The sequence below is a fragment of the Manacus candei genome, unplaced genomic scaffold, assembly GCF_025592945.1.
Source record: "Manacus candei isolate 608988 ecotype Guabito, Panama unplaced genomic scaffold, ASM2559294v1 h1tg000104l, whole genome shotgun sequence".
NCBI classification, from domain to species: domain Eukaryota; kingdom Metazoa; phylum Chordata; class Aves; order Passeriformes; family Pipridae; genus Manacus; species Manacus candei.
Window position 1 is genome coordinate 365432 of NW_026138152.1, and position 16693 is coordinate 382124.

General features: G+C 35.8%; 1 long non-coding RNA gene across 1 annotated transcript; it reads left to right on the plus strand.

The window, feature by feature from the left end:
• Positions 1–601: 601 nt before the first annotated feature.
• Positions 602–15425, plus strand: LOC127461396 (uncharacterized). Its single transcript, XR_007900056.1, has 4 exons — positions 602–684; positions 1500–1663; positions 10067–10126; positions 15265–15425. It is a non-coding gene; the product is annotated as an uncharacterized LOC127461396 (long non-coding RNA).
• Positions 15426–16693: the final 1268 nt, after the last annotated feature.

Sequence of the window (16693 nt, forward strand, 5' to 3'; positions counted from 1 at the left end):
TATTTATTTCTATGTATAATAAATGTTTTTCACCTTAGGGATGCCACAGTGAGCGTGGGCCCTTTACATGGAGCCACAGAGTATTCTTTTGCCCAGGGTATCTGTATCTAATCATAGGATAAAGGCCAAGGGTTAAAACACTATCTTGGGACAAAAAGTATCTGCATCATTCCCTTTTCACAAGTAACAAGCCTCGAGGAAATGGCCAGGGAGGTTTTGATTGTGTATTACAAAAGGTATTTTCTCCAACACAGTTTTCATTCACTGGAATGGGCTGCCCAGGAAAGGGATTGAGTCACCACCCCTGGAGGTAAAAAGATGTGTAGTTGTGGCACTCAGGAACGCGGTTTAGTTGTGGGCTTGGCAGTGCAGGGTTAACATTTGGAGTTAATGATGTCAGAGGTCTTTTCCAACATAAAAAGTTTCCATGATTCTATGATTTGCAGTAACCACAGTGGCCAATCACTTACAGGTAGATCAGTTTACCCCAACTTTTCTGCTCGTTGATTTGATTGTAACTTTACATTCACTGTGTTTTAAAATTGCAATCCAATTCAGGCCTGCAATCCCTAATCTGACAATAGATTTATTTGTTCTTTTGATTTTATAGTAGTTCAAATCTTTTTGCCTGGAAATCCAACAACATTCCAGGTGTTCTGAATCCCATGCACTACCTGACTAGAGGTACTATTTTACTTGCCTGCTAAACACTAGGTTTTCCTAAACAAACTAACTCTGTCACTTTTCCTGTACCCCATTCTGTGCAATATTGTGGGAGGGCTTTTTGTTTCTAAAGATGACCTGGCTCTTGAAAAAAGATATTTCTTATAAAATCATGCTTTGATTGAACTGAGCTGTGCACAAAGATGCAGAATCTTTGGGTGCCCTACTTACCACAACCAGAGATCCTCCCATCGGAGTCAAAGACTGCATAATAGGGCAAAATAATATAACAGAAGTGTTTCAAGGTGGAAATATTCTGTTTCATGTTGCAATTGTTTTTTCTTGATGCTCAAAGGCTTAATATCACCTTAACCACCTTGAGGGAGAGTTTGTGTTGTCTTAATTCTGTGACAACTGGTATTTTGGGACAGGAAGGAAAAAATGTAGCTTACTCACATTCAAAGAACTCTGGAGATAGATGTGCTCTGGGGAACAGGATATAGGAACATGGAAAGCAATTACTGACAGATCAGTGAGTTGCACATGTTTCTTCCCTCTGCAAGTGACTAAACATATAATGTTAAGATTATACTTGGCCAAAAAGAAGTTCACCTATAATGTTCTGATGCCTCTCTTGCTTACTAGAAAAGTAATAGTATTTTTTTCAGTAATATGTCAAGGGACTGTTACTGAAACAGGTAGTTCTTTCATTTTAATGCAATTTTCTCCAATGCAAAGAGTGTTTTGAAGAATATACAGCTGAGAAGAGAGAACGTTTGTTGTCAACATAATTCATGCAAGTTTTAATTGTTTTCCTATCATTGTTGTCTTTTTAGTTGGCTTTTTAAGGAAGACAACAGGGAATATAAGACATGTGGCCAAACATCATGTAATCCTGGTTAGATTTCTCAATCCGTAAAATCTGTTGCATAAGTATTTCAGTACGACCTTAGTGGAGAGACATCCTTTTTGAACCTTGCTTGTCCTGTTCATGCACAATGTAAGTCTTGTTTTTCAAAAATCACCTTTAATACATGTGTGTGTTGTTCTGACTCTAATGGGTCCAGGTTGTACTCAGGACATCCAGGTGCTCTGGTAAGATGATTTATCGGTACTTCCTTTTCATTACCTAAATTCTCTTAGAGGACTAAGTGTAGATCCCATATGATCACACTGTAAATTATTTATATAATTTTAATTGATCCAGTCTGTAAAAAAAATGTAGGTTGTGAGATTACAGGTCAGAACTCAACTCTCTATGTTTTTTTCTGTTTTCAGTAACAAACAATGACTTTCAGCACCATAACACGTGTAACAGGAAAGAAACACATCACCTACAATTAAAATCTATTTTGGCTGAAGATGGGTGATCTATAAATTTCTTTTAACAACTACCAGAAAGTGAAATGGCAAACAAGAGATTCTCATGTGTCAGAGCATTCCGGAGCCTCGCAGCATGGTAGAGGGAAGGCAATTTTTGTGGTTAAAACAACAATCAACAGGAGTGCAAATGTACTGGACATCTTGCAGTAAGTAAAAAGATCTTTCACTCTCACCATAGAATTAGCAATTCCCCCTTTCCCTTCACCCCCCCTCCGTGTCTAGCCCCAACTCGTCTCTGCTCCCCCCTCTCTGTTTATACCACTGAATGGAATAAACATTTTATTGTATTCTGAATTTTAATATGACAGCAGGTCAGAAGTGATACCTCTTGTTAATTAGGGGAAGTGTCTGAAGTTAAAACTGTGTAATTGATCACTACTACCTTCCAATTGTTTCCCAAACTGAAAATTTGGGCTGCACCCTGCCTGCTTCAGGGTGAAGATGCTTGGAGAGCCTTGTTAGGAGATGTTGTGAATGATTTAGAAATTCTTAAGAATGAATTGCTGAAAGCTTGTTTTGTTTACATTTCCTTAAATTGTTTGTTAAAATAAAGACCTAGAAACTACTAAAAACCTGTAATATTTCTATATTAGTGATACCTTCTCTGAAGCTGTGTCCTATAAAGTGGTCAGTCCACAAAATTTCAAGTAGCACTTGGAGGACTAAGCTCCCTGCTGACTCTGTGTGTACTGGGTCTGCTATAAGCCAAGATTGTATTTGCATTGAGGATTTTCCTGCTGTTCCACCTCCTCAGAGAGGAATGATTTCAGCTGCAAGTCTTCGGCAATTAAGTACTGTTACACTTAGAGTAGAGCTCAATGCATGTCTCAGAACCTGAGGTCCTCTCAAATGGTACTAAATGCTACATTCAGGTAACTACATTTTACTTTGAGATCAGATAGCTTTGTTTTATGTAAAAGTATTCAAATGAGATATTTAGAAATTATGTATTTAGCAGCACAAATACATCTTCAAAACTAAAAGCAACTTAAATATATAGATCAGGTTTAGCAAGCTCTATGTTAGGAACTAATTAAAATGCCCTGATGTATTTGGCAGGTTTTATCAGTAAACCAGTGGAGTAAACAATCTCAGGCATTATAGCAAACAGATGTTATAAATGGTTGGGGTTTTACAGAAGTGATTGATTCTCTGTAGTTTAACCAAAGATTTCCTTAATTTTGATTTAAAAGACTAGACAATCAGTTTAAAATTATTTCTAGTACTTTATAAAGCTGTTTATTCTGGTATTTTTCTCCACACAGTCAACACAGTAAGCTTGCTCTTCCAGGCAGATTGCTAAATACTAAACAGAGTTTATTTTGCCAAAAACAAGTCCACAGCCCCCCTCCTCCCAAAAAACCACAAACAACAACAACAACAAACTCTAAACAAAAAAAACCAAAAACAAACCCCAAAAAAACAGGGAGAAGAAGAAGAGGGAGAAGGAGGAGAGATAGACTAATCAGATTTAAAATAAAGTCAAAAATTTAAAATAAGGTGTTTATAATTTTAATTTGCAATCTGTGTAAATTATTTAAGTCTAAAATCCAGCTTTATTGAGGACCAAGCCTTATGGCTGAAAATCCTTGATTTTATGGAACTTAATATGAAAATAACATATAAAAATGCCTCTTATTTGATGTTTACTCTTTAATCCTCATTACAGGTGGAAATCAATAGAATTCACTAAAATTTCAAGATGAATATTACACATAGCAAGTGACCATAATTTCAGTCTCCCTTAGAAACATTTTTAAAATTCCCTTCTCTTCCTGTATTTTCTATTTCTTTCATTTAAAAGAATATTTTCCTAATTTTTTTTTTTCTCCCTGATTCTGGATTTTGAAAAATTTGTCCACACTTTATAAGTGTTCTTTCCAAAAGCAGGCATAATGTCCCAGCTGCTAAGTCGAAAAAAAAACAGTTATCCCCTATGCCTTCTATTTCCTAGTGAGTTTTATCTGTTTCTTTGAGCTCGTTATGCCATTCATTTATAATTAGTCTGCTGTCAGTTGAAACTCAGACCCTTTGCTGTTTTAATGCTGCTTGATCAACTACTCATTATCTGAGCAGTAAGAATGATATCCCAGTCTCTGTCCTCTTGGGTATTTCTGCATGGAACAGCAGCAGAACAGCCACTTTTGCAGCTACGACAGCCAGATCATTGGCTTTGCAAGGACCTCCTCTAGCCGGAATCTCCAAATCAGTCTCATTTTCCTTGCAGCAACACCAGCAGTGAGATAACTCCCTGCCTCCTTTTATCAGGTTTGACCAATACAGGTTTTTACAGGGCTGTGCAGCCTCTCTATATGGACTGTTTCTTGGGTGCGAAAATTAGGGCCCTGTCAAGATGCTTAGCTATGACTGTGTTGGTGAGTGAAGGAGTAACAGTACATTTCTAAACAATGCTCTAGGGGTGCTTCCATGCCTGTTTTCCTCTTATGCTGTGGGACAGGGCTGCGGTCAGTTGGGGTGAGGTCCTTTCCCTCAGGGACCATATCCCCCAGCAGCTCCCTGACGCTCACCTTTACCCGCAGTCACTTATGCCTGCTCCAGGGTTATACTGGAATAGTCACCTGCTCCCAGGCTAACCCTGCATCTAGAACTTTTGGATGCTTATCTGAAGTGGCATTTCCAGTTCATCATCCAGCTTACCAGCAGAGTGTTGAGTAAGCTGTGCTGCATGGGCAGTGACACAGGGTGACACTTTACTCTGCAGGAGAGTTGCTGCCAGCCGTGGCCTCTGTGCTTATTTATTAGTGGAAGCATTCAGAAAGCCTGATAAGAGACTTCAGAATCATTTTTTTGGAGGCAAAAAAGTTTAATGCATGAACTTCATGTGTGTGTGCATGTTTATGCAGAATGTGGTACTGTTTGCTCGATTTGCAATATTTATAGTCTTGCTCCAAGTGCTGGCTTAAAATAGATTAAAATAAACACAGTGTTGGTCACCAGTTGACAGAAAGACACACACAGCTTCATTAGAGTTGTGTTAGTTTACAGCAAAGACATGTCTGAGGTATTAAGAAGCTAGAAAGTAGAAGTCTGCAAATAAACACCTCTAAAATGTATTTTGGTTTCCCCAGACCTGTAAGATAGGGGTCATGTGTGACGTTACTCAACAGCCATAATTAGTGCTAACTGAAAAAAATTAACCAATCTTGTAAAAGTTAAATACATAAGAAATCTCAAATAACTAGTTATTTTCGAGGGAAATCTCAGTGACTCAAACTCTCCTACAACCAGTAACAAAACAACTTCTTTAAAAGGTCTTTTGATTATTCAAGTAAATTCAAACATTTCTAATCTTAGCTTTTTGTTCCTTCTCAAAAGTACTTTTATGATGTGTTAGGCCAAAATCCATTTGTCAATAAATGGCATAGGAAAAACGTGCCTGCATCATTTTACAGCTAAGAACCTGCTAAGAAGCAGTTGATTCCCATCCTTGTTGGAAGAAATATTAAGAATTATGGAGACATTAGACTTGGTGCAGTTCTCTGTTCATATGTGTAAAAGCATGTCTTGATCTTGAATTCCAGAGGTTTTTCACCTCATTAAAGATTGTGATTGTTATGAAATTCCTTTTTCTCAAATTCCTTTTTCTCAATTTCAGATGTCATTTTACAAAATCAAACCAAATACAACTACAGGCTATAATTTTTTAGGTGTCTCTAATCATCAAAAGCATATTAGATACACTAATACTACTAACATAGTAGTTAGTGTTAAGAAAATATTTGCCAGCATAAGGGCAAGAGGACTTTAGAAACAGTCACCAAAAAAAAGGAAGGTGTGAAGTATCTCATCAGGGGCGTCTTATAAATAGCAATGCAGGCTGTAAAAAAATACCATTATTACCATTAATAGCGTTAATATCATTAAAATATTATAAATAATTTGTACTTTTAATTGATGCGATCTCAGTGGGACACAATATCTACCAATCCAGAATTTATCCCTTTCTTTGTATTGTAGAAATTTTAGCAGCATGTCATGCAACACCATGTCCCTCCTCAGAATAGAAAACAAATTTTACATGGCAGAACACAAATAAAGATAATAGTGAAGACAGAGACTGATGGATATGGGAAACCCTTCCTGCCTTCAAGAAAAGCACATTCAGGGTGGTACAATTAGTTACTTGCCCTCTAAAGTCTACATCAGCTCAAGATCAGAATCCTTACATCTTTTTTTTTCCATTTGGTCCTGTATGATTTGTTTTTTTGGGAAATAATTTGCTGTCTGAAGATGTATTTTTCAATAATGGAAAATTGGATAATTGGAACATTGAATAAAGGGATCCTAAAGAGCTTTATTTCCCTAGTTTAAATTGAACACACACAAAAAAAGCAGAATAACCTCTCTGCCATCTCTTCTGAGACAGAGCAGTGACACCACTCCACAGACTCTCACGGCATTTGAGATGATAAACTGAGAAATTGCAGCTGAATAAAGATTCAGGTGGCTGTTTGAGGGTAGCTAGTGGACCATTTCAGCAGAGCATTTTAACAGAAGGCCACCAGCAAACAGGTTGGCAACTTCTTAAATTTCTGTTATGATGCAATATATAATAAACAGGTTATATTGGCATCCTCAGGAGGGTAGAGAAATGATAACATGGCATTGTCCTACTGATATCATCCATGATGTCATGGCTGTGTTAAATCTAACTTTGTTAATGAGAAACATCAGAAGATTTTGCAAGCTCTTTAGAATTCCCTAAATTATTAATATTTTTGAGTTCTGGGTATATCTTGGCAGGATCAACATACAATTATGTTTTTTTGTTTCATTCAGATTATACACTCCATACAGCTAAATTTGATGCTTCCAATTGGAGAGCAAGTTAAAGTGAGTTTACAAATTTCTGCAACATTACACAGGCAAAATTGCTTAGTTAATTTTCAAATAGCATGAAAACTGATTTTTAATTCTATTTGCAACTGAATAGAGAAAAGGTACCTGTTGAATATCAGATTCATTTCAGATTGCAGTCTTCAAAAATTGCTAATTAAAACAGTGGGTCATATCTTGTGGTCTCAAAGACATTTAATTTTTCTTTTACTTGGAAACAATACCATCCTGTTAACTGTTACTGAAGTACAAATCTGACAGTTGCCAGGAAAGGGCAAGGCAACCACATACTGACAGGATTTTAACTTTGTCAGTATTATGTGGAAAGCCTAAGGAAAATGAGCATCACGGGGAACAAAGCTGTTGTGCTGTGATGAAACTGAGACAAAGTGTTTACAGCTCCTCCTGTACGAACTAGGCTTTACATAAATACACAGTGAGTTTCTAAATTGATTTACACTACTGAAAATGTACTCGTATGGGTAGTAAGTTTGCACAAGTGACATTAAAAACACGGTGGGTAATATTCTGGGAGCTGCAGGATATCCATAAATGTCGGCAGTAGTACCTTAAAGCCACTTATGTCTAATTTTCTCCAGAAGGAGAAAAAAATATTCTCCAGCCTACAAAAAAAAAAAAAAAAAAAAAGCAGCCCTGCTTACAGAAAACAAACGAAAAAAAACCTCAAAAACACCCTCCCCAAAATTTCAAATACTAGAAAAATAAGAAGATATGGTGTCATTTCTTAGGATGACAGAACTCTTGACTGTGACCTTGAGGACAGTGTCTTGGCTTGCTGACGGGCAGGGCTGGGGGGCTTTGATTCCCTTCCAGATCATCCTCCTGCTCTGAATACAGCCATGGACATCAGTCCTGCAGCCAAGGTACATGGCTTTGCTCAGGAAAAGCTTGCCAATGGGGTCAGATAGCTCAGCTGCCCATCAGGAGACCCATTTTCCTCTAAGACATCAACTGCTAAGTGCTTTCTTTACTTCTCAGGAATATTTTACTCTTACGACCTGTGGTGCCAGATAGCTGGCAGTGTTTGAAGCTTTGAGCCTTTAATTCCTCTTCAAGCTATACTTCCTTACAAGGCAAGAAAAGCTTTAGATCTCATCAAACCATAAAAAAAGGACCATGTTTGCAAATTGTGGATATGATTGTAAGGCAAATAAATAACAACAAGGTTCTGTAAGTTCAGTTTTGCATATGGCAATGCAGATGGCTTATTTCCATTGACTAATGAAATAACACAGCTAGTGCTTCAAAGGTTGATGTAGTTATGTCCACTGTTTGCTCAAGGAGTCTGCTTTGAGAGAAGGAAAAGAAGAATACTGCTGAAGCATTTTCCCTTACCCCAAATATATTTTTCCTTGTTTTTATTTGTAGTATATATCTTAGAAAGTTGAGAATGGAAGTTGCTGAATTTTCTATACTTTTTGTCTTATTTGTATGTGAATTTGCTAGATTGTCATGAAACCTGGGCCACTGACATCTGAATAGAAAAACAAATTAGAGAGGGTCAGAAAGTAAGGAACATTTATTTTGAAGAAAATCTAGAACTAGACTCTTGCAATAATAGGAAGAAAGGTTGTGCTTAGAGGTTATCAACCTTCACAGTGCTCCTACATTTATTAGGCAAATGAAATATAGATTTGGTTTTTTGCTGTTAAGTTTATTTCCTGAATTTAAGGGGTATCTGACTATCAGTATGATCTTGTATTGAATTGTAGTGTTCTTCCTCTTGTTGTAAAGCATTATATTGATTCAGATAACACCTCTGCAGTCAGTCTAATTGTGGGATAAAGTACTAAATGGTCTGAAAATCTGAAATACACTCTATGACTTCTCTAAGAATTTAGTATTCTGCAATCCTTTGCTTTCAGATATCTTCCAGATCATGTGCTACTTCACAACTGAGGTCATTCTGCAATGGTCTTAAAAAAATGCAAAATCCAGGGAATTGCCAGTCCATTTCTGATCCATTTTTTATGTTCTCACCCTTGTTGTACAGGAAAGATTATAACATGACCTTGAAATGAGAAATGTAAATGCATTGAATATTTGGAATGAGGTGAGAAATGTCTTTATAATTTACTGCTGCTCTTCGAAGATATTGGCCTTCCTGGCAGCTAAGCACCTGATTACAAAGTACACAGAAATCAGGGAAAAAAAAAATAGGAGACTTTGATGATCTTTCTATCAGGTCATTTTATTTCACATCTTGTGTAAGTATTTACACTGTTTATGAAAAATTTTGAAATGAGTAGATTGTGTCTGCCAGTTTTTATTTGAATATCTCATAAGGATTCATAAAGAAGTAATATTAGCAGTTTTATCAATCCTTCTGATAGATTCGAAATTGTTTTCTGTTCATCTCAAAGTTTCATTTTTTTCCATGAGGAAAAACAAACCAAATTCTGTAACCTTTGCACATGATTTATAGTAAATCTGCTGCATTGAATCTATTGTTCAGACTCAGTTTCATTTGTCTTGCCCTACGCTGCACTTTCTGTAAGGCAATAACACAGTTTTCTTTGGCTGATTTATGCTAGGAATGTAATTATGAAATTCCAAGTCTGAGTCCTGCACTCCCTTCTCAGATATTCAACAGAAAAAAATCAAAGGTCCCTTTGAAATAGAAAGAAAGGGAGTTAAGCCTACAACAAGGCCATTTCTTGATGTTTGAAAAATTTTTTACACCAGTTCATGCTGTCAAGCCCTGTAAATGCATTTTTGTGGCCAAATATATGGGAAAAAAGGTAGGAATATATACAACAACTGTGGGAATTGTTCTCAGCTCTGAGCTACACAGGAAGGCAAAGTCAGGAAGGTCTCTGTGTACTTAGTAGAACTGCTTTTGCTGTGGGTGGTCCAAAGACTCATGGATTATTCCAAGAAAAACTCTCACTTAGCTCTGATGTCCTAAAGGCCTTTTTTACTCCAAAGGTTCAGTGGCTGTCAGAGATACCAGATCCCATAGTTCACATTTCATTCCCCTTAGAAATTAAGACTGCTCTGATGCTCAAAGAAATCAAGACACCAAGGTAATTAAGCATTTTTGGATTTTTGCTTTTAAGTCTTTCTTTCCTGAAGTTAAGGGGTATCTGAATATCAGCATGATCTCTTTGTGAATTGTACTGTTCTGTTCTTTTTTGTAAAGGGTCTCACTTTGAGCCACATTAATGACAGCTAACAATATAAGGAGTTGAACAAAGAAAATGTAAGTAATATTTTAATTAGAAACAAACACCCTCATTTCATACCGATTGTATGAAACATAACAAAGTAGAAAAAATAGAAACACAATAGTTTGCTCTTGATGAAGTAAAGAGACAAAAGAAAGAAATAGCATGACTAATTATGAAAAAATTGGTATTTAAAAGAAACACTGAGGAAGAAGGAACATATCTATGAGGCAGACCACAGTTTTCAAAACCAACTTGCATTACAATCTCCAATGTGTAGGGACAAAGTTCCAGTCAGTGAAAGAGAGGTCTATTTACATTACTAATATCCATATAGGAAACAGTTGACACAGATGAAGAGAGGTTAGATAAAAAACCAAGGATGACTACAATAGAGTTCTGGGAAATTGCTACTTGATGTCACACATGTAAAAAAGTATAAAACTGAATAGATGGAGACCTAGAAGTTGAAAAATGGAATAAAGACATTCACAACAATTACATTTGTGTACTGCTTAAAATTACCAGCCTAATTACTTTCAAATGCTTCTCCTCCTTTGAGCCAAGCTTTAGAACTATATACATGGCATGAAATAGTCATAGAATATTGCCCCACTGAAGTGTAGATATACATCTACAATTATAGCTCTTGTTTGTGTCTTACACTGAGGAATTATGAAGTAAAAGAAATATCAAAAACTGTTTAGAGTGATTTAAAAAGAATTAGGCTGTTACAATAAGGCTGAAGAATGTAGACCTATTCATTACTGAATTAACTTCCTTTCTCAAATTTTCTGATGAAAAATGTAGAAAAAAAGAGCTCCAGAAAGAATTTTTTAAGGGATAATATTCATTCACATTCAGAAACTAGTAGTCAGAATAGTAAACACTGTTATAAGAAATTGTCACCTTTCACACCTCAACATGAAATCTGTTTTAAGCGTAACACTCATTTGTAAACTCAAAGAATCAAGGCTGTAGCCTTGGGATTATTCCTTAAAGTAATCATTGTGGCTATGAATGTGTTTGAAAAAAATTATGAAACCCTAACATTATAATGCTACAAAGATTAAACAGGGCAATCCAACTGCTCATTTTCATTCCAAAATGCTATACTCAACATAAAGTATCATTGTTAATGTGAAAGACTTAGTTAATCAAAGTCTTTCCTTACATAGAGTACAAGAGACGCAGTGAAGTGATTTAACCTTCAGAGCACCACTCCTGTAATTGAACCACACACTTTTATTCACTGGCAAACAAGGCAGACTATGGGTGGTTTATTGAAAATGACAGAAAAGAGAGGACAAGGTTTTAAGTTCAAAAAAGAAAGAGGATCATATTTTACTATAGGCTTATAAACTACCGGGAAGCTATTGAATATATCTATAAGAATATGAACACTAACATTGCTTTTTCAAGTTCAGAGAAGTAAAATATAGTTATTGTTATCAAAACAGAAATAATTAGGTGGGGGAGGACATAATTTTATTGATCTATCATCAGGAGATTCAATGTATTAGGGACCTGTAAACAAACCCTCTCACAATGGAAAACATGTTCTATGATAATAGTACCTGAAGACAAGTAGTTTATTTTCATTTGGATGCAATGAATGCCAGGAGAAAGACTTCATCAGAGGCAAAAAATAACTATAATTAAATAAAAAAATATGTAATTAACTGCTCATGCACCAATGGGGATGACTCATTACAGAGAAGGTATGAAAAGTAAGAAAGATCAAGAAGAGACTACAGGAATATTCAAGAGTCTGAAAACTAAAAAAAAGAAAACAAAAAAAACCCAAAACAAACAAAAAACCCCAAACAAAAAACCCACCAAAAAACAACCCCATTGTCAATCACCTTCAACACTGAAACAAGCATGAAATATTTTAAAAATAAAATAAAGAAAAATTAATCTAAGGGATACACTGGAGAGCTTCATTGGTAAAAGGTAATTGGCTAGAACAAGAAATAAAAGGCCAAAAATAAAATAGTCTTAAAATGTATATGAATGTCAAAGCAAAACTACCAATGGGACTCTGCTGAGAAATGGTTGAAGAATATTGTCCTACGTATAATTGTGGTATTGTTGTTACTTAGGTCATTTAAAACTGCCTTGTCTGATGCTTTAAATCTTACAGATCTTGAATTCTTGGTTTCACACCATGATTTTTTTTCTTTTTTTTTTTTTTTTTCAACAATGTGACTCTTTTCTCAATGCACTGAGAAATTCCAAGTTTGAATCTGTCCATTGAGTGGATGAAGTCTCCTGCCTTACTTAAATATATGGGCTCAGACACAGTCCCCAGTTCAACACTTCAGCCAGTGCTTGCCATGTCCCTCCTGTTACCTTTCCTGGGCTCCAGCACAATTCCTGTAGCAGACATCCCAGCTTGGCCAGATGGGTGAGGATTCCCAGCAGGAGCTCATCAAGCACCCACATCCATGGAGGCACAGAAACTTAGAAAAGGTGGTCTTTTCTCTGAGTCAGAAACACCAGTTAGTTCTCCAATGATTTGGGTAATACTTTAGAGGGCTTTGAACTTTACACAGATCTTTTAAATCTGAGGAACACAGAGTTGATATCTGTAGCATGTCAAGAGGGTAGCTAAGCTCTAAGGTAGTTTGTGGAGGAATACTCCCTCCATCTACCTGAAACTGGGCAAATGTGCAACCAAGAATACCAGTTTTATAGATCCAGAAGACAGCAGGCAAAAAATAAACTTGTCTTTAATCTGTGGCTCTGAGCTATGCCTCATTTTATATGTAACATAAAAATGCAAAGAGTAGAGTAATAAGAAAAAAAATGTATAGATGATGCTTAATGGAAGCAGATAAAAGAGTAAACAATGAAGACAAAGCTGAAGTGGTCTAACTTATTTTCTTAAACCTCTTAACAAGATTCTTTATCTTTGAAAATTTGTTCCTTTGTAAAGGATAATGTTAATAGGATACTCAGAGAGATCATTGTTAATAAGGAAATGCTAAGTTCAAAGTAAGACAAGGAGTTATAGGCTCGGGAATGTGTATGTAGTTTTTACAATATGAAGTCTTCAAGGTACAAAGAGGGCATTAGATCTGGCAAAGAATGTAGATTCTGCTGAATGTAGACTGAAGGGTTGTTTCATTGCCCCATACCTTGCCTGAATGGAACATATGCATACCAATAGTTTCTACCAGTAAGATGCTCTAGGCCTAAAAAGATGTTCAAATGCTCAGAAGTTCCTCTACAGGTATCTTTTCATTATTAATTCCAAAACCTTCTTAAAGCATACACAGTGGAAAAAGAATAAACTTTTGTTTTGTTTGTTTGTATGTCTGTGGATAGACACATAGGTAATGAGAGTTTGCCAAAATAAAGTACACGAGACTAAATTGCTTCCCTCTTTTCTTAGATCAATAACCCATGGGGATGACTGATAAAATATAAATTCATTGATTATTTAGATTTGCAATTTTACATAGTGCTTACCTATCTGTATTTGTATAGTTCAAAACATACACTTCCTAGTATGACATCACCTGCCATGAATAACAGGGATATTCCTTTTGCAATATGAAGTGAAGACTGAGAAAGATCAGGAAGGATCGAAAGCCAGGAATGATGTTCATCTGTCCTAATAGTTACAAGAATAGAATAGAAGTACTTTCATGCTTTCATAGGGTGGGAAGATTGTGAGGTTGGAGAGGTGAAAAGATAAAAACCCCACAGCTTTTAGTTCTCATATAACGGAGACAAGCCATGATACATTTATGAATAAATCTCTTCTAGTACCATTCCCAGCTCCAAGGAAAAAGACGGAAAAAAAAGAAAGAAAGCAAGAAAGCCAACAGAACAATGAGTGTCAGAAACCTTGATAAAAGACTTTTCTCACAGAATTTGTACTCTGAATTTACCAACACAAGAAGTGTAGGTAGCACAGATAAGCCTTTTGCATTTTGGATACTGAACCATACTGCTTTGCCCTAAATTTTTGAAGCATCCAATAGTTCCTGTAGTTATAAATGTAGCTTTAATATCAAATTTATAGAGCAGAGCATCTTAAGAGTTATTCACTTACATTTTTCTTTTAAAAATGCTGTTTCAGCAAAATGTAAAGCTGATTTCAAAGAAAGTTTCATCTCTAAGTATTTCTCAGAGCCAAAGCATTTATTTAAAAAAAGAAAAATGAGGTTTAGCCTTTCACATCAGAATAGCCAATATTTTTTCATAAGGTTATCAGTCAGATAGGGATTTTTTTTTTAAATTCAAGCTCTGATTGGCAAAGGGTAAAACCTGATACTGAGCCCAGAGAAAGTCCCCTTACTGTTTTGACATTGTTCTTCTTCAGTTAATTCTCGGGTTTTTTTATGAATACACAGTCACAGATGAATCATATTAGGGACAAAAAGTTTACAATTTGCTTTTACAGAAAAAATTATAAAGTGTAATTCTACAGAGTTCACAAATGCTCCTTTTCCCCCTTTCCCATCTGACCCTGATTTACGTTTCTAAGCAGTGAGAAGGGGCAGTGTAGCTCTTACTCCTGGGATGAAACTAGTGTAACACCCACTGATGGGGTTACAGTGGGTTGCACAGGTTTCTACTGCTTATCTCTGGATCACTTTCTCAATGTTCAGCTTCACTTTGGATCCAAAAAATAAGGAAGTGTTCCCATACTGGGGAATCTAGAGCTCTTTCCCATGATTCACCTCAAGTGCTATTGTGTCATAATTGGAATTGCCCTCTAAAGGCAACTGATCTCTCTCCATTGACCATTAAGAGAGTTTATGCACCTCTCTTAAACTATGTTTTCACTTTATAGATGGAGATTAATCATATCTTCTTTTTTTGTTTGTTTTGGTTTTCAAAACAAAAGGTGGGAAGAGTAACACATTCCTACATCCACAGACTCTTACAAAGATAAATGCATTACAAGGACGGAAGAAGCTGTATGGTGATTACTACCATCAAATAACAGAGGGCTTATGATTTTAGACAGATTTATATAACAATTTGACAAATGCTGACCCTGGTACAACACTACAGTTTCAGGTCTGGGAAGACCCAGGTAATCATAAAACCACCAGTTACAAAAGAAATTAGTAACTGAAATATTTCTCCTTATTTCAATTTAATGATTAAAAATTATGTACCTACACCCAGCTCATGTGTTTTCTTCTTTAAGGAAAGCATAACTGGATCGTGTTCTTCACCTTTGTTATACTTCAAGTCTCAAAAAATGAAGTCAAGGGAAAAAGAGGAATTTATTTTGTTGATGAGTGAGAAGTTAAAACATTCACCAGTTGCAAAACTGGTGTGAGTCTCCAAGACCAGCAGAAATGTTTGATGCAGTACAAATGGAATTTTAAATATTAGAGTGTTTCAGATCACTTGTTTAAGTTTGGTATGTGACAACAGAAATGTAGGGGAAATCTCTTCATTTTCAGGACTGACCTATAATATTATGCAACATTTTCCATTTCTCACTTTTAGATATCCTAAAAGAGAATGACTAAACACACTCTTTTCTGGGCCAGAATTCTTTAGTCTGTATCCATTTAAATGATAAACCCTTTTCATTCTGCTGAATTTTCTGTTTCAGATTCATTGCCTGCACTAAACTGTCCCCAATGTCCTGGTTTATTCAAGACCCATTCACTCACAAGATAGCCCCAAGACACTAAAACTGGTCAGCACATTGCTTGGAAAATAAATCCTTTGCTACTTTCTCAAACACATTTGTCTCCTTAGCCCTGAAACAGTTCTTATCCAAATCAATACTGGTATCAGGATAATTAAAATCTGCCATGTTTAAAGTTTTGGCATTCTTACAGACCTCTCTTATCTATGAAACCATTTCCTGACAGACTTTGCTTACTGCCCTTGAAATCCAGGGCTACATTTTTAAATCATCTCAACACCATAGTGTGCTCTTTTATTCAAAACCTGCCTACCTTAGCTGAAATATTTTGATAATTGCTTAAACTTTTTCTCCCTTACTGACGCTGATTATTGTTTTCTCTTTTGTTGTCCATACTTGTCCAGTCATGTTAAATTTTTAATCATTTTCCCAATTCAACTATGATTGTATTACTCTATTTTTAAAGTTTCAGAGAAATACATTTCCAGTTTAGAAGTGAGGATGTGCCATCTTGTTATATTTACATAGACAACAGTTTAACTCTCTTATTGAAATCCTCATTTGCACAGAACAACAGACAAAACATAATCCTACATGGACAAGGCACTGAATGTTTGGGTTCTGCTCAAAAAGTATGTTGATATTTACTAACTTTAAATATACTAACAGTTTTATTGACTTGGCATTAATAATATGCCATAAGGTAGATGCCTAATTAAGTATCTTGCTGACTAGGCATCTCAGTTCTTGTGCAAAAGGGATTTAGCTTTAACTAGTACAATGCCTACTGTCAACAACTGACACATCAAGAACTCCAGGTTTAAGAAGTAAAACAGTTCACATGTTGGGATCTAGACAGTTTTCCTATAAAATCGTCTTTTTTCACTTTGCTAATCTAAAAACTGGCCCAGGTAATTTTCCATATTAGCAGGAAAAAAAGAAAAATCAATACATGATTATAAAATTGTATTTC